Consider the following 18,737-nt stretch of genomic DNA (forward strand, 5'->3'; position numbering starts at 1 on the left):
TCGAACGTATCTAATACTGGAGATACCAGGGGTACTTAGGTAAGAAGAAGCTGCTCACTCTGCTTATCCATCTTGTTTTTCTGATCTAATACTGGGAATACCAGGGGTGCTGAGGTAAAATGAGGCTGCTCAAACTGCAATATACTCTGTCTATCTAATCTATTAATCTATTACTTGAAAAGCACTCCTAAAACAGCAGTGCCTAATGTTAATTGGCTCCATATTCTGCTAAGATGTTAATAATGCATCACATAAATAAATGAAAGTGCCATCTTTTGTACCCTGAACATTAAAGAGATTGTCCTGTCTTTTGCTAAAAGTCTGCAGTCACTCTATATGACTGCAACCTTCAGAATCCTCACAGTGTGCGCCTCGCACACTGTTAGGATTCTTTGGTGTCGGCGGCAAGAGTGGGCAGTCATGTGACTGCAAGTATGCAATATGCATACTTTCCGCCACATTCCAAATATAGGTGCGCAGCCTTGCTCAGTACCATTGAATTGAGCAAGCCTACAAACGACTAGTTGGAATGTGGCAAGAAGTATTCAAATTGCATACTTGTGGTCGTGTGACAACTGACCACCCACTTTCATGGGCAATACCGGAGGATCCTGACAGAGTGGGGTGTGAATACCTGTGTACGCATACTTGTGTACATGGCAATACACAAATACTGCCCTTGCTGAAACCCCGTAATGTTCTCACCAACAAAGATAACTGATCATGGCCCACATACAGAATGATAAATGCTCCTCACAAAAAAAAATAATACCACAAAGTGAATTCCCTCACACAATTTTTCAACATAGTAATCCCTCATATGCACAATATGTCGGCCAACAGAGACCCCCAGAATGTATGATGGCTTCACAGTCCCACCACACAGTATGATGGCGCTACAATCCCCTCCATTCAATATGATGGCTCTCACAGTCCCCGACACAGTATGATGGCCTTTACAGTCCCATGACCCCCACGCACAGTATGATGGCCCAACACAGTATAATGTACACCCCACACAGTCTGATGGTAAACACTAGAGATGAGCGGTGTTCAACTCGAACTGTTCGCCAATCTCAAATTCGAGCTGTTTTGGGCGGTGTTCGAGCCGTTCGGCGAACACGAACAATTTGAAAAAAATTCGGCTGTTCGAGGTTATGTTCGATAACTGTTCATGCACCAAAATCATAACTGGATTTTTTCTCAGTAATGCTGAAAATTAATGTTAATATGCAGTTTGAGTGTACAGCGGGGCGGGGGGAGGGGCAGGGGATGGATCTCTGCAGAAATAATGAAGATCTCCATTATTTTCTCTTTCCCGTATTTACAGTGGGGAGGTGCAGTCTGTCAGCCTATCAGCAGTGCACACACGGAGCGAACTGCTTTTTTTCACACAAACAAGGGCATGTGTCATTGGCAGTGTATGTCACATGTCCTTGCCCTATAAGACCCAGCCATTTTCCCCGTCACCACCATTTTCTCACTGCTGCAGCTGCGTGTTAGACGGCACCGCTGTTGCTGTGTGCGCTATACTTTGTTAATTTCAAGCCAATTTTTGCACAAATCTACAGATAGTTTGGGAGTAGGGAATAGTTGTGATTGCAGTCCTTTTAAGGACTAGGTTACATCATTTCCTACGACTTTTATCAGGCAGGTCTGTGCTCTTAAATAGATAGGTTGGGAGTAAAGACTAATTGTAATTGCAGTCCTTTTCAGGGCTAGGTTACATCAGTTCCTATCACTTTTATCAGGCAGGTCTGTGCTCTTAAATAGATAGGTTGGGAGTAAAGACTAATTGTAATTGCAGTCCTTTTGAGGGCTAGGTTACATCAGTTCCTATCACTTTTTGCCAGGCAGGTGTGTGCCAGTGCTGTGCAAGTTTTTTCACAGCATTTGGCTAAATCTAGCAAAGCAAATCCTTTTTGTCCTCTTGCAGTGTGAGTTAGTCAGTGGAGAAGCCTATCTGTGTTGCAAGCTACACCACCTGTGTATAGAATACAAATTTTTTTACTGCACCTACTGAAGTAAAACCTTTTGGGCATAGCATGATTCTATTAGTCCATCTATACTAACCTCCACCAGGTTGCAAATTCAATAAAAAAAATTTCTGCATCTAGCTCTGAAAAAATATTTCGGCTTGTAGCAGTGTGTGGGACTTGTTCTATTAGTCCATCTATACTAACCTCCACCAGGTTGCAAATTCAATATAATTTTTTTCTGCATCTAGCTCTGAAAAAATATTTCGCCTTGTAGCAGTGTGTGGGACTTGTTCTATTAGTCCATCTATACTAACCTCCACCAGGTTGCAAATTCAATATAATTTTTTTCTGCATCTAGCTCTGAAAAAATATTTCGGCTTGTAGCACTGTGTGGAACTTGTTCTATTAGTCCATCTATACTAACCTCCACCAGGTTGCAAATTCAATATAATTTTTTTCTGCATCTAGCTCTGAAAAAATATTTTGGCTTGTAGCAGTGAGTGCGACTTGTTCTATTAGTCCATCTATACTAACCTCCACCAGGTTGCAAATTCAATTTAATTTTTTTCTGCATCTAGCTCTGAAAAAATATTTCGGCTTGTAGCAGTGTGTGGGACTTGTTCTATTAGTCCATCTATACTAACCTCCACCAGGTTGCAAATTCAATATAATTTTTATCTGCATCTAGCTCTGAAAAAATATTTCGGCTTGTAGCAGTGTGTGGGACTTGTTCTATTAGTCCATCTATACTAACCTCCACCAGGTTGCAAATTCAATAAAAAAAATTTCTGCATCTAGCTCTGAAAAAATATTTCGGCTTGTAGCAGTGTGTGGGACTTGTTCTATTAGTCCATCTATACTAAACTCCACCAGGTTGCAAATTCAATAAAAAAAATTTCTGCATCTAGCTCTGAAAAGATATTTCGGCTTGTAGCAGTGTGTGGGACTTGTTCTATTAGTCCATCTATACTAACCTCCACCAGGTTGCAAATTCAATATAATTTTTTTCTGCATCTAGCTCTGAAAAAATATTTCGGCTTGTAGCAGTGTGTGAGACTTGTTCTATTAGTCCATCTATACTAACCTCCACCAGGTTGCAAATTCAATATAATTTTTTTATGCATCTAGCTCTGAAAAAATATTTCGGCTTGTAGCAGTGTGTGGGACTTGTTCTATTAGTCCATCTGTACTAACCTCCACCAGGTTGCAAATTCAATATAATTTTTTTCTGCATCTAGCTCTGAAAAAATATTTCGGCTTGTAGCAGTGTGTGGGACTTGTTCTATTAGTCCATCTATACTAACCTCCACCAGGTTGCAAATTCAATATAATTTTTATCTGCATCTAGCTCTGAAAAAATATTTCGGCTTGTAGCAGTGTGTGGGACTTGTTCTATTAGTCCATCTATACTAACCTCCACCAGGTTGCAAATTCAATAAAAAAAATTTCTGCATCTAGCTCTGAAAAAATATTTCGGCTTGTAGCAGTGTGTGGGACTTGTTCTATTAGTCCATCTATACTAACCTCCACCAGGTTGCAAATTCAATATAATTTTTTTCTGCATCTAGCTCTGAAAAAATATTTCGGCTTGTAGCAGTGTGTGGGACTTGTTCTATTAGTCCATCTATACTAACCTCCACCAGGTTGCAAATTCAATATAATTTTTTTCTGCATCTAGCTCTGAAAAAATATTTCGCCTTGTAGCAGTGTGTGGGACTTGTTCTATTAGTCCATCTATACTAACCTCCACCAGGTTGCAAATTCAATATAATTTTTTTCTGCATCTAGCTCTGAAAAAATATTTCGGCTTGTAGCACTGTGTGGAACTTGTTCTATTAGTCCATCTATACTAACCTCCACCAGGTTGCAAATTCAATATAATTTTTTTCTGCATCTAGCTCTGAAAAAATATTTTGGCTTGTAGCAGTGAGTGCGACTTGTTCTATTAGTCCATCTATACTAACCTCCACCAGGTTGCAAATTCAATTTAATTTTTTTCTGCATCTAGCTCTGAAAAAATATTTCGGCTTGTAGCAGTGTGTGGGACTTGTTCTATTAGTCCATCTATACTAACCTCCACCAGGTTGCAAATTCAATATAATTTTTATCTGCATCTAGCTCTGAAAAAATATTTCGGCTTGTAGCAGTGTGTGGGACTTGTTCTATTAGTCCATCTATACTAACCTCCACCAGGTTGCAAATTCAATAAAAAAAAATTTCTGCATCTAGCTCTGAAAAAATATTTCGGCTTGTAGCAGTGTGTGGGACTTGTTCTATTAGTCCATCTATACTAACCTCCACCAGGTTGCAAATTCAATAAAAAAAATTTCTGCATCTAGCTCTGAAAAGATATTTCGGCTTGTAGCAGTGTGTGGGACTTGTTCTATTAGTCCATCTATACTAACCTCCACCAGGTTGCAAATTCAATATAATTTTTTTCTGCATCTAGCTCTGAAAAAATATTTCGGCTTGTAGCAGTGTGTGAGACTTGTTCTATTAGTCCATCTATACTAACCTCCACCAGGTTGCAAATTCAATATAATTTTTTTATGCATCTAGCTCTGAAAAAATATTTCGGCTTGTAGCAGTGTGTGGGACTTGTTCTATTAGTCCATCTATACTAACCTCCACCAGGTTGCAAATTCAATATAATTTTTTTCTGCATCTAGCTCTGAAAAAATATTTCGGCTTGTAGCAGTGTGTGGGACTTGTTCTATTAGTCCATCTATACTAACCTCCACCAGGTTGCAAATTCAATATAATTTTTATCTGCATCTAGCTCTGAAAAAATATTTCGGCTTGTAGCAGTGTGTGGGACTTGTTCTATTAGTCCATCTATACTAACCTCCACCAGGTTGCAAATTCAATAAAAAAAATTTCTGCATCTAGCTCTGAAAAAATATTTCGGCTTGTAGCAGTGTGTGGGACTTGTTCTATTAGTCCATCTATACTAACCTCCACCAGGTTGCAAATTCAATATAATTTTTTTCTGCATCTAGCTCTGAAAAAATATTTTGGCTTGTAGCAGTGTGTGGGACTTGTTCTATTAGTCCATCTATACTAACCTCCACCAGGTTGCAAATTCAATATAATTTTTTTCTGCATCTAGCTCTGAAAAAATATTTCGGCTTGTAGCACTGTGTGGAACTTGTTCTATTAGTCCATCTATACTAACCTCCACCAGGTTGCAAATTCAATATAATTTTTTTCTGCATCTAGCTCTGAAAAAATATTTCGGCTTGTAGCAGTGTGTGCGACTTGTTCTATTAGTCCATCTATACTAACCTCCACCAGGTTGCAAATTCAATTTAATTTTTTTCTGCATCTAGTTCTGAAAAAATATTTCGGCTTGTAGCAGTGTGTGGGACTTGTTCTATTAGTCCATCTATACTAACCTCCACCAGGTTGCAAATTCAATATAATTTTTATCTGCATCTAGCTCTGAAAAAATATTTCAGCTTGTAGCAGTGTGTGGGACTGGTTCTATTAGTCCATCTATACTAACCTCCACCAGGTTGCAAATTCAATATAATTTTTTTCTGCATCTAGCTCTGAAAAAATATTTCGGCTTGTAGCAGTGTGTGGGACTTGTTCTATTAGTCCATCTATACTAACCTCCACCAGGTTGCAAATTCAATATAATTTATTTCTGCATCTAGCTCTGAAAAAATATTTCGGCTTGTAGCAGTGTATGGGACTTGTTCTATTAGTCCATCTATACTAACCTCCACCAGCTTGCAAATGCAATATAATTTTTATCTGCATCTAGCTCTGAAAAAATATTTCGGCTTGTAGCAATGTGTGGGACTTGTTCTATTAATCCATCTATACTAACCTCCACCAGATTGCAAATTCAATATAATTTTTTTCTGCATCTAGCTCTGAAAAAATATTTCGGCTTGTAGCAGTGTGTGGGACTTGTTCTATTAGTCCATCTATACTAACCTCCACCAGGATGCAAATTCAATAAAAAAAATTTCTGCATCTAGCTCTGAAAAAATATTTCAGCTTGTAGCAGTGTGTGGGACTTGTTCTATAACTCCATCTATACTAACCTCCACCAGGTTGCAAATTCAATATAATTTTTATCTGCATCTAGCTCTGAAAAAATATTTCAGCTTGTAGCAATGTGTGGGACTTGTTCTATTAGTCCATCTATACTAACCTCCACCAGGTTGCAAATTCAATATAATTTTTATCTGCATCTAGCTCTGAAAAAATATTTCGGCTTGTAGCAGTGTGTGGGACTTGTTCTATTAGTCCATCTATACTAACCTCCACCAGGTTGCAAATTCAATAAAAAAAATTTCTGCATCTAGCTCTGAAAAAATATTTCGGCTTGTAGCAGTGTGTGGGACTTGTTCTATTAGTCCATCTATACTAACCTCCACCAGGTTGCAAATTCAATATAATTTTTTTCTGCATCTAGCTCTGAAAAAATATTTCAGCTTGTAGCAGTGTGTGGGACTTGTTCTATTAGTCCATCTATACTAACCTCCACCAGGTTGCAAATTCAATATAATTTTTTTCTGCATCTAGCTCTGAAAAAATATTTCGACTTGTAGCAGTGTGTGGGACTTGTTCTATTAGTCCATCTATACTAACCTCCACCAGGTTGCAAATTCAATATAATTTTTATCTGCATCTAGCTCTGAAAAAATATTTCGGCTTGTAGCAGTGTGTGGGACTTGTTCTACTAGTCCATCTATACTAACCTCCACCAGGTTGTAAATTCAATATATTTTTTTTCTGCATCTAGCTCTGAAAAAATATTTCAGCTTGTAGCAGTGTGTGGGACTTGTTCTATTAGTCCATCTATTCTCTCCACCAGGTTGCAAATTCAATATAATTTATTTCTGCATCTAGCTCTGAAAAAATATTTCGGCTTGTAGCAGTGTATGGGACTTCTTCTATTAGTACATCTATACTAACCTCCACCAGGTTGCAAATTCAATATAATTTTTATCTGCATCTAGCTCTGAAAAAATATTTCGGCTTGTAGCAGTGTGTGGGACTTGTTCTATTAGTCCATCTATACTAACCTCCACCAGATTGCAAATTCAATATAATTTTTTTCTGCATCTAGCTCTGAAAAAATATTTCGGCTTGTAGCAGTGTGTGGGACTTGTTCTATTAGTCCATCTATACTAACCTCCACCAGGTTGCAAATTCAATATAATTTTTTTCTGCATCTAGCTCTCAAAAAATATTTCAGCTTGTAGCAGTGTGTGGGACTTATTCTATTAGTCCATCTATACTAACCTCCACCAGGTTGCAAATTCAATATAATTTTTATCTGCATCTAGCTCTGAAAAATATTTCGGCTTGTAGCAGTGTGTGGGACTTGTTCTATTAGTCCATCTATACTAACCTCCACCAGGTTGCAAATTCAATATAATTTTTTTCTGCATCTAGCTCTGAAAAAATATTTCGGCTTGTAGCAGTGTGTGGGACTTGTTCTATTAGTCCATCTATACTAACCTCCACCAGGTTGCAAATTCAATATAATTTTTTTCTGCATCTAGGTCTGAAAAAATATTTCGGCTTGTAGCAGTGTGTGGGACTTGTTCTATTAGTCCATCTATACTAACCTCCACCAGGTTGCAAATTCAATATAATTTTTATCTGCATCTAGCTCTGAAAAAATATTTCAGCTTGTAGCAGTGTGTGGGACTTGTTCTATTAGTCCATCTATACTAACCTCCACCAGGTTGCAAATTCAATATAATTTTTTTCTGCATCTAGCTCTGAAAAAATATTTCGGCTTGTAGCAGTGTGTGGGACTTGTTCTATTAGTCCATCTATACTAACCTCCACCAGGTTGCAAATTCAATATAATTTTTTTCTGCATCTAGCTCTGAAAAAATATTTCAGCTTGTAGCAGTGTGTGGGACTTGTTCTATTAGTCCATCTATACTAACCTCCACCAGGTTGCAAATTCAATATAATTATTTTCTGCATCTAGCTCTGAAAAAATATTTCGGCTTGTAGCAGTGTGTGGAACTTGTTCTATTAGTCCATCTATACTAACCTCCACCAGGATGCAAATTCAATATAATTTTTATCTGCATCTAGCTCTGAAAAAATATTTCGGCTTGTAGCAGTGTGTGGGACTTGTTCTATTAGTCCATCTATACTAACCTCCACCAGGTTGCAAATTCAATAAAAAAATTTCTGCATCTAGCTCTGAAAAAATATTTCGGCTTGTAGCAGTGTGTGGGACTTGTTCTATTAGTCCACCTATACTAACCTCCACCAGGTTGCAAATTCAATATAATTTTTTTCTGCATCTAGCTCTGAAAAAATATTTCGGCTTGTAGCAGTGTGTGGGACTTGTTCTATTAGTCCATCTATACTAACCTCCACCAGGTTGCAAATTCAATATAATATTTATCTGCATCTAGCTCTGAAAAAATATTTCGGCTTGTAGCAGTGTGTGGGACTTGTTCTATTAGTACATCTATACTAACCTCCACCAGGTTGCAAATTCAATATAATTTTTTTCTGCATCTAGCTCTGAAAAAATATTTCAGCTTGTAGCAGTGTGTGGGACTTGTTCTATTAGTCCATGTATACTAACCTCCACCAGGTTGCAAATTCAATATAATTTTTTTCTGCATCTAGCTCTGAAAAAATATTTCGGCTTGTGGCAGTGTGTGGGACTTGTTCTATTAGTCCATCTATACTAACTTCCACCAGGTTGCAAATTCAATATAATTTTTTTCTGCATCTAGCTCTGAAAAAATATTTCGGCATGTAGCAGTGTGTGGGACTTGTTCTATTAGTCCATCTATACTAACCTCCACCAGGTTGCAAATTCAATATAATTTTTATCTGCATCTAGCTCTGAAAAAATATTTCGGCTTGTAGCAGTGTGTGGGACTTGTTCTATTAGTCCATCTATACTAACCTCCACCAGGTTGCAAATTCAATATAATTTTTATCTGCATCTAGCTCTGAAAAAATATTTCGGCTTGTAGCAGTGTGTGGGATTTGTTCTATTAGTCCATCTATACTAACCTCCACCAGGTTGCAAATTCAATATAATTTTTTTCTGCATCTAGCTCTGGAAAAATATTTCGGCTTGTAGCAGTGTGTGGGACTTGTTCTATTAGTCCATCTATACTAACCTCCACCAGGTTGCAAATTCAATTTAATTTTTTTCTGCATCTAGCTCTGAAAAAATATTTTGGCTTGTAGCAGTGTGTGGGACTAGTTCTATTAGTCCATCTATACTAACCTCCACCAGGTTGCAAATTCAATATAATTTTTATCTGCATCTAGCTCTGAAAAAATATTTCAGCTTGTAGCAGTGTGTGGGACTGGTTCTATTAGTCCATCTATACTAACCTCCACCAGGTTGCAAATTCAATATCATTTTTTTCTGCCTCTAGCTCTGAAAAAATATTTTGGCTTGTAGCAGTGTGTGGGACTTGTTCTATTAGTACATCTATGCTAACCTTCACCAGGTTGCAAATTCAATATAATTTTTTTCTGCATCTACCTCTGAAAAAATATTTCGGCTTGTAGCAGTGTGCGGGACTTGTTCTATTAGTCCATCTATACTAACCTCCACCAGGTTGCAAATTCAATATAATTTTTTTCTGCATCTAGCTCTGAAAAAATATTTCGGCTTGTAGTAGTGTGTGGGACTTGTTCTATTAGTCCATCTATACTAACCTCCACCAGGTTGCAAATTCAATATAATTTTTATCTGCATCTAGCTCTGAAAAAATATTTCGGCTTGTAGCAGTGTGTGTGACTTGTTCTATTAGTCCATCTATACTAACCTCCACCAGGTTGCAAATTCAATATAATTTTTATCTGCATCTAGCTCTGAAAAAATATTTTGGCTTGTAGCAGTGTGTGGGACTTGTTCTATTAGTCCATCTATACTAACCTCCACCAGGTTGCAAATTCAATATAATTTTTTTCTGCATCTAGCTCTGAAAAAATATTTCGGCTTGTAGCAGTGTGTGGGACTTGTTCTATTAGTCCATCTATACTAACCTCCACCAGGTTGCAAATTCAATTTAATTTTTTTCTGCATCTAGCTCTGAAAAAATATTTTGGCTTGTAGCAGTGTGTGGGACTTGTTCTATTAGTCCATCTATACTAACCTCCACCAGGTTGCAAATTCAATATAATTTTTATCTGCATCTAGCTCTGAAAAAATATTTCGGCTTGTAGCAGTGTGTGGGACTGGTTCTATTAGTCTATCTATACTAACCTCCACCAGGTTGCAAATTCAATATCATTTTTTTCTGCATCTAGCTCTGAAAAAATATTTTGTCTTGTAGCAGTGTGTGGGACTTGTTCTATTAGTACATCTATACTAACCTCCACCAGGTTGCAAATTCAATATAAATTTTTTCTGCATCTAGCTCTGAAAAAATATTTCGGCTTGTAGCAGTGTGTGGGACTTATTCTATTAGTCCATCTATACTAACCTCCACCAGGTTGTAAATTCAATATAATTTTTTTCTGCATCTAGCTCTGAAAAAATATTTCGGCTTGTAGCAGTGTGTGGGACTTGTTCTATTAGTCCATCTATTCTAATCTCCACCAGGTTGCAAATTCAATATAATTTATTTCTGCATCTAGCTCTGAAAAAATATTTTGGCTTGTAGCAGTGTATGGGACTTGTTCTATTAGTCCATCTATACTAACCTCCACCAGGTTGCAAATTCAATATAATTTTTATCTGCATCTAGCTCTGAAAAAATATTTCGGCTTGTAGCAGTGTGTGGGACTTGTTCTATTAGTCCATCTATACTAACCTCCACCAGGTTGCAAATTTAATAAAAAAAATTTCTGCATCTAGCTCTGAAAAAATATTTCGGCTTGTAGCAGTGTGTGGGACTTGTTCTATTAGTCCATCTATACTAACCTCCACCAGGTTGCAAATTCAATATAATTTTTTTCTGCATCTAGCTCTGAAAAAATATTTTGGCTTGTAGCAGTGTGTGGGACTTGTTCTATTAGTCCATCTATACTAACCTCCACCAGGTTGCAAATTCAATATAATTTTTATCTGCATCTAGCTCTGAAAAAATATTTCAGCTTGTAGCAGTGTGTGGGACTGGTTCTATTAGTCCATCTATACTAACCTCCACCAGGTTGCAAATTCAATATAATTTTTTTCTGCATCTAGCTCTGAAAAAATATTTTGGCTTGTAGCAGTGTGTGGGACTTGTTCTATTAGTACATCTATACTAACCTTCACCAGGTTGCAAATTCAATATAATTTTTTTCTGCATCTAGCTCTGAAAAAATATTTCGGCTTGTAGCAGTGTGTGGGACTTGTTCTATTAGTCCATCTATACTAACCTCCACCAGGTTGCAAATTCAATTTAATTTTTTTCTGCATCTAGCTCTGAAAAAATATTTCGGCTTGTAGCAGTGTGTGGGACTTGTTCTATTAGTTCATCTATACTAACCTCCACCAGGTTGCAAATTCAATATAATTTTTATCTGCATCTAGCTCTGAAAAAATATTTCGGCTTGTAGCAGTGTGTGGGACTGGTTCTATTAGTCTATCTATACTAACCTCCACCAGGTTGCAAATTCAATATCATTTTTTTCTGCATCTAGCTCTGAAAAAATATTTTGTCTTGTAGCAGTGTGTGGGACTTGTTCTATTAGTACATCTATACTAACCTCCACCAGGTTGCAAATTCAATATAAATTTTTTCTGCATCTAGCTCTGAAAAAATATTTCGGCTTGTAGCAGTGTGTGGGACTTATTCTATTAGTCCATCTATACTAACCTCCACCAGGTTGTAAATTCAATATAATTTTTTTCTGCATCTAGCTCTGAAAAAATATTTCGGCTTGTAGCAGTGTGTGGGACTTGTTCTATTAGTCCATCTATTCTAATCTCCACCAGGTTGCAAATTCAATATAATTTATTTCTGCATCTAGCTCTGAAAAAATATTTTGGCTTGTAGCAGTGTATGGGACTTGTTCTATTAGTCCATCTATACTAACCTCCACCAGGTTGCAAATTCAATATAATTTTTATCTGCATCTAGCTCTGAAAAAATATTTCGGCTTGTAGCAGTGTGTGGGACTTGTTCTATTAGTCCATCTATACTAACCTCCACCAGGTTGCAAATTTAATAAAAAAAATTTCTGCATCTAGCTCTGAAAAAATATTTCGGCTTGTAGCAGTGTGTGGGACTTGTTCTATTAGTCCATCTATACTAACCTCCACCAGGTTGCAAATTCAATATAATTTTTTTCTGCATCTAGCTCTGAAAAAATATTTCGGCTTGTAGCAGTGTGTGGGACTTGTTCTATTAGTCCATCTATACTAACCTCCACCAGGGTGCAAATTCAATATAATTTTTTTCTGCATCTAGCTCTGAAAAAATATTTTGGCTTGTAGCAGTGTGTGGGACTTGTTCTATTAGTCCATCTATACTAACCTCCACCAGGTTGCAAATTCAATATAATTTTTATCTGCATCTAGCTCTGAAAAAATATTTCAGCTTGTAGCAGTGTGTGGGACTTGTTCTATTAGTCCATCTATACTAACCTCCACCAGGTTGCAAATTCAATATAATTTTTATCTGCATCTAGCTCTGAAAAAATATTTCGGCTTGTAGCAGTGTGTGGGACTTGTTCTATTAGTCCATCTATACTAACCTCCACCAGGTTGCAAATTCAATATAATTTTTATCTGCATCTAGCTCTGAAAAAATATTTCGGCTTGTAGCAGTGTGTGGGACTGGTTCTATTAGTCCATCTATACTAACCTCCACCAGGTTGCAAATTCAATATAATTTTTTTCTGCATCTAGCTCTGAAAAAATATTTTGGCTTGTAGCAGTGTATGGGACTCTTTCTATTAGTCCATCTATACTAACCTCCACCAGGTTACAAATTCAATTTAATTTTTTTCTGCATCTAGCTCTGAAAAAATATTTCGGCTTGTAGCAGTGTGTGGGACTTGTTCTATTAGTCCATCTATACTAACCTCCACCAGGTTGCAAATTCAATATAATCTTTATCTGCATCTAGCTCTGAAAAAACATTTCGGCTTGCAGCAGTGTGTGGTACTTGTTCTATTAGTCCATCTATACTAACCTCCACCAGGTTGCAAATTCAAGAAAAAAAATTTCTGCATCTAGCTCTGAAAAAATATTTCGGCTTGTAGCAGTGTGTGGGACTTGTTCTATTAGTCCATCTATACTAACCTCCACCAGGTTGCAAATTCAATATAATTTTTTTCTGCATCTAGCTCTGAAAAAATATTTCGGCTTGTAGCAGTGTGTGGGACTGGTTCTATTAGTCCATCTATACTAACCTCCACCAGGTTGCAAATTCAATATAATTTATTTCTGCATCTAGCTCTGAAAAAATATTTTGGCTTGTAGCAGTGTATGGGACTCTTTCTATTAGTCCATCTATACTAACCTCCACCAGGTTGCAAATTCAATATAATTTTTTTCTGCATCTAGCTCTGAAAAAATATTTCGGCTTATAGCAGTGTGTGGGACTTGTTCTATTAGTCCATCTATACTAACCTCCACCAGGTTGCAAATTCAATATAATTTTTATCTGCATCTAGCTCTGAAAAAATATTTCGGCTTGTAGCAGTGTGTGGGACTTGTTCTATTAGTCCATCTATACTAACCTCCACCAGGTTGCAAATTTAATAAAAAAAATTTCTGCATCTAGCTCTGAAAAAATATTTCGGCTTGTAGCAGTGTGTGGGACTTGTTCTATTAGTCCATCTATACTAACCTCCACCAGGTTGCAAATTCAATATAATTTTTTTCTGCATCTAGCTCTGAAAAAATATTTCGGCTTGTAGCAGTGTGTGGGACTTGTTCTATTAGTCCATCTATACTAACCTCCACCAGGTTGCAAATTCAATATAATTTTTTTCTGCATCTAGCTCTGAAAAAATATTTTGGCTTGTAGCAGTGTGTGGGACTTGTTCTATTAGTCCATCTATACTAACCTCCACCAGGTTGCAAATTCAATATAATTTTTATCTGCATCTAGCTCTGAAAAAATATTTCAGCTTGTAGCAGTGTGTGGGACTTGTTCTATTAGTCCATCTATACTAACCTCCACCAGGTTGCAAATTCAATATAATTTTTATCTGCATCTAGCTCTGAAAAAATATTTCGGCTTGTAGCAGTGTGTGGGACTTGTTCTATTAGTCCATCTATACTAACCTCCACCAGGTTGCAAATTCAATATAATTTTTATCTGCATCTAGCTCTGAAAAAATATTTCGGCTTGTAGCAGTGTGTGGGACTGGTTCTATTAGTCCATAAATACTAACCTCCACCAGGTTGCAAATTCAATATAATTTTTTTCTGCATCTAGCTCTGAAAAAATATTTTGGCTTGTAGCAGTGTGTGGGACTTGTTCTATTAGTCCATCTATACTAACCTTCACCAGGTTGCAAATTCAATATAATTTTTTTCTGCATCTAGCTCTGAAAAAATATTTCGGCTTGTAGCAGTGTGTGGGACTTGTTCTATTAGTCCATCTATACTAACCTCCACCAGGTTGCAAATTCAATATGATTTTTATCTGCATCTAGCTCTGAAAAAATATTTCGGCTTGTAGCAGTGTGTGGGACTGGTTCTATTAGTCCATCTATACTAACCTCCACCAGGTTGCAAATTCAATATAATTTTTTTCTGCATCTAGCTCTGAAAAAATATTTCGGCTTGTAGCAGTGTGTGGGACTTGTTCTATTAGTCCATCTATACTAACCTCCACCAGGTTGCAAATTCAATATAATTTATTTCTGCATCTAGCTCTGAAAAAATATTTTGGCTTGTAGCAGTGTATGGGACTTGTTCTATTAGTCCATCTATACTAACCTCCACCAGGTTGCAAATTCAATATAATTTTTATCTGCATCTAGCTCTTAAAAAATATTTCGGCTTGCAGCAGTGTGTGGTACTTGTTCTATTAGTCCATCTATACTAACCTCCACCAGGTTGCAAATTCAATATAATTTTTATCTGCATCTAGCTCTGAAAAAATATTTCGGCTTGTAGCAGTGTGTGGGACTTGTTCTATTAGTCCATCTATACTAACCTCCACCAGGTTGCAAATTCAATATAATTTTTATCTGCATCTAGCTCTGAAAAAATATTTCGGCTTGCAGCAGTGTGTGGTACTTGTTCTATTAGTCCATCTATACTAACCTCCACCAGGTTGCAAATTCAAGAAAAAAAATTTCTGCATCTAGCTCTGAAAAAATATTTCGGCTTGTAGCAGTGTGTGGGACTTGTTCTATTAGTCCATCTATACTAACCTCCACCAGGTTGCAAATTTAATATAATTTTTTTCTGCATCTAGCTCTGAAAAAATATTTTGGCTTGTAGCAGTGTGTGGGACTTGTTCTATTAGTCCATCTATACTAACCTCCACCAGGTTGCAAATTCAATATAATTTTTTTCTGCATCTAGCTCTGAAAAAATATTTCGCTTGTAGCAGTGTGTGGGACTTGTTCTATTAGTCCATCTATACTAACCTCCACCAGGTTGCAAATTCAATATAATTTTTATCTGCATCTAGCTCTGAAAAAATATTTCGGCTTGTAGCAGTGTGTGGGACTTGTTCTATTAGTCCATCTATACTAACCTCCACCAGGTTGCAAATTCAATATAATTTTTTTCTGCATCTAGCTCTGAAAAAATATTTCGGCTTGTAGCAGTGTGTGGGACTTGTTCTATTAGTCCATCTATACTAACCTCCACCAGGTTGCAAATTCAATATAATTTTTTTCTGCATCTAGCTCTGAAAAAATATTTCGGCTTGTAGCAGTGTGTGGGACTTGTTCTATTAGTCCATCTATACTAACCTCCACCAGGTTGCAAATTCAATATAATTTTTTTCTGCATCTAGCTCTGAAAAAATATTTTGGCTTGTAGCAGTGTGTGGGACTTGTTCTATTAGTCCATCTATACTAACCTTCACCAGGTTGCAATTTCAATATAATTTTTTTCTGCATCTACCTCTGAAAAAATATTTCGGCTTGTAGCAGTGTGTGGGACTTGTTCTATTAGTCCATCTATACTAACCTCCACCAGGTTGCAAATTCAATATAATTTTTATCTGCATCTAGCTCTGAAAAAATATTTCGGCATGTAGCAGTGCGTGGGACTTGTTCTATTAGTCCATCTATACTAACCTCCACCAGGTTGCAAATTCAATATAATTTTTATCTGCATCTAGCTCTGAAAAAATATTTCGGCTTGTAGCAGTGTGTGGGACTTGTTCTATTAGTCCATCTATACTAACCTCCACCAGGTTGCAAATTCAATATAATTTTTATCTGCATCTAGCTCTGAAAAAATATTTCGGCTTGTAGCAGTGTGTGGGACTTGTTCTATTAGTCCATCTATACTAACCTCCACCAGGTTGCAAATTCAATATAATTTTTATCTGCATCTAGCTCTGAAAAAATATTTCGGCTTGTAGCAGTGTGTGGGACTTTTTCTATTAGTCCATCTATACTAACCTCCACCAGGTTGCAAATTCAATAAAAAAATTTCTGCATCTAGCTCTGAAAAAATATTTCGGCTTGTAGCAGTGTGTGGGACTTGTTCTATTAGTCCACCTATACTAACCTCCACCAGGTTGCAAATTCAATATAATTTTTTTCTGCATCTATCTCTGAAAAAATATTTCGGCTTGTAGCAGTGTGTGGGACTTGTTCTATTAGTCCATCTATACTAACCTCCACCAGGTTGCAAATTCAATATCATTTTTTTCTGCATCTAGCTCTGAAAAAATATGTCGGCTTGTAGCAGTGTGTGGGACTTGTTCTATTAGTCCATCTATACTAACCTCCACCAGGTTGCAAATTCAATATAATTTTTATCTGCATCTAGCTCTGAAAAAATATTTCGGCTTGTAGCAGTGTGTGGGACTTGTTCTATTAGTCCATCTATACTAACCTCCACCAGGTTGCAAATTCAATATAATTTTTATCTGCATCTAGCTCTGAAAAAATATTTCGGCTTGTAGCAGTGTGTGGGACTTGTTCTATTAGTCCATCTATACTAACCTCCAACCAGGTTGCAAATTTAATATAATTTTTTTCTGCATCTAGCTCTGAAAAAATATTTCGGCTTATAGCAGTGTGTGGGACTTTTTCTATTAGTCCATCTATACTAACCTCCACTAGGTTGCAAATTCAATATAATTTTTTTCTGCATCTAGCTCTGAAAAAATATTTTGGCTTGTAGCAGTGTGTGGGACTTGTTCTATTAGTCCATCTATACTAACCTCCAACAGGTTGCAAATTCAATTTAAATTTTTTCTGCATCTAGCTCTGAAAAAATATTTCGGCTTGTAGCAGTGTGTGGGACTTGTTCTATTAGTCCATCTATACTAACCTCCACCAGGTTGCAAATTCAATATAATTTTAATCTGCATCTAGCTCTGAAAAAATATTTCGGCTTCTAGCAGTGTGTGGGACTGCTTCTATTAGTCCATCTATACTAACCTCCACCAGGTTGCAAATTCAATATAATTTTTATCTGCATCTAGCTCTGAAAAAATATTTCGGCTTGTAGCAGTGTGTGGGACTGGTTCTATTAGTCCATCTATACTAACCTCCACCAGGTTGCAAATTCAATATAATTTTTTTCTGCATCTAGCTCTGAAAAAATATTTCGACTTGTAGCAGTGTGTGGGACTTGTTCTATTAGTCCATCTATACTAACCTCCACCAGGTTGCAAATTCAATATAATTTATTTCTGCATCTAGCTCTGAAAAAATATTTTGGCTTGTAGCAGTGTATGGGACTCTTTCTATTAGTCCATCTATACTAACCTCCACCAGGTTGCAAATTCAATATAATTTTTTTCTGCATCTAGCTCTGAAAAAATATTTCGGCTTATAGCAGTGTGTGGGACTTGTTCTATTAGTCCATCTATACTAACCTCCACCAGGTTGCAAATTCAATATAATTTTTATCTGCATCTAGCTCTGAAAAAATATTTCGGCTTGTAGCAGTGTGTGGGACTTGTTCTATTAGTCCATCTATACTAACCTCCACCAGGTTGCAAATTTAATAAAAAAAATTTCTGCATCTAGCTCTGAAAAAATATTTCGGCTTGTAGCAGTGTGTGGGACTTGTTCTATTAGTCCATCTATACTAACCTCCACCAGGTTGCAAATTCAATATAATTTTTTTCTGCATCTAGCTCTGAAAAAATATTTCGGCTTGTAGCAGTGTGTGGGACTTGTTCTATTAGTCCATCTATACTAACCTCCACCAGGTTGCAAATTCAATATAATTTTTTTCTGCATCTAGCTCTGAAAAAATATTTTGGCTTGTAGCAGTGTGTGGGACTTGTTCTATTAGTCCATCTATACTAACCTCCACCAGGTTGCAAATTCAATATAATTTTTATCTGCATCTAGCTCTGAAAAAATATTTCAGCTTGTAGCAGTGTGTGGGACTTGTTCTATTAGTCCATCTATACTAACCTCCACCAGGTTGCAAATTCAATATAATTTTTATCTGCATCTAGCTCTGAAAAAATATTTCGGCTTGTAGCAGTGTGTGGGACTTGTTCTATTAGTCCATCTATACTAACCTCCACCAGGTTGCAAATTCAATATAATTTTTATCTGCATCTAGCTCTGAAAAAATATTTCGGCTTGTAGCAGTGTGTGGGACTGGTTCTATTAGTCCATCTATACTAACCTCCACCAGGTTGCAAATTCAATATAATTTTTTTCTGCATCTAGCTCTCAAAAAATATT

Source organism: Phyllobates terribilis, unplaced genomic scaffold (assembly GCF_046119375.1).
Source record: "Phyllobates terribilis strain yellow unplaced genomic scaffold, ASM4611937v1 Scaffold_3__8_contigs__length_932513732, whole genome shotgun sequence".
In the NCBI taxonomy this organism is placed as follows: Eukaryota; Metazoa; Chordata; class Amphibia; order Anura; family Dendrobatidae; genus Phyllobates; species Phyllobates terribilis.